The sequence below is a fragment of the Crotalus tigris genome, unplaced genomic scaffold, assembly GCF_016545835.1.
Source record: "Crotalus tigris isolate CLP2741 ecotype Arizona unplaced genomic scaffold, ASM1654583v1 scf7180000018431.187111, whole genome shotgun sequence".
NCBI classification, from domain to species: Eukaryota; Metazoa; Chordata; class Lepidosauria; order Squamata; family Viperidae; genus Crotalus; species Crotalus tigris.
Genome location: NW_024096998.1, coordinates 50,505 through 51,360, shown reverse-complemented (window position 1 = coordinate 51,360; position 856 = coordinate 50,505).

Here is an 856-nt window from a genome sequence, read left to right as displayed (position 1 = left end):
TAAACCCCTCCAATCCATACATGAAGCAAACTGACATCCTCCATGAAGATGAGGCATGACCACGAACGCGAAGCCAAAAAATAGCAAGGCAGCCCACCATCTTAAACCCCCCTGCAACTCAGACTAACCTGAGCACAACCAAACAGAACACTCCCCCAGCCAATCAGAGCACAGCCAACCCCCCAGCCAATCAGAGCACAGCCAAGCCCCTAACCAATCAGAACACACCTCCACCCAATCAGAACACAGCCAAGCTCCCACCCAATCAGTTCATACCCCCACTGGCAGTTAAAAGGAAGAAACAGCTAAGACCACACATTGCTGCTCGAAGCACGAAGCTGAAAACACCAGCCTGAAGATGACGAATGGGACTTCGTCGAAACGTCGCCAAGACACTTCCAATTTTACGCGGGAGAAAACCGAACAACCAAAGACCTACATATATATATATATATATATATATATATATATATATATATATATATATATATATATATATTCATTCTCCCTGATGATCTGTCCCTAACCTGGTCCTTCAGGTCTTTCAACAGTGCACTCATAACACTGTAATTGAATCCATCCACTTTACTGCTGATTGTCCACTTCTTTTTTCTTACACCTTTCCCAACATTAGAGCTTCTTTTGAGAACTTGATGGTTGCATAATGTCTCCAAAGTAGGATAATCTTTTGGGCCTTGAGAACAATTCTGTGTTGATTTGTTTGATGATCCATTAGGTTATTTTCTTGGCTGTCCAGGGTATTCTCAGGAGCCTTCTCCAACAGTAGACCAATTTAAGATCACATGGAGAAATCCATTCTGCTTCTTCCTTTTATGATATACTCTTACTATCTGAA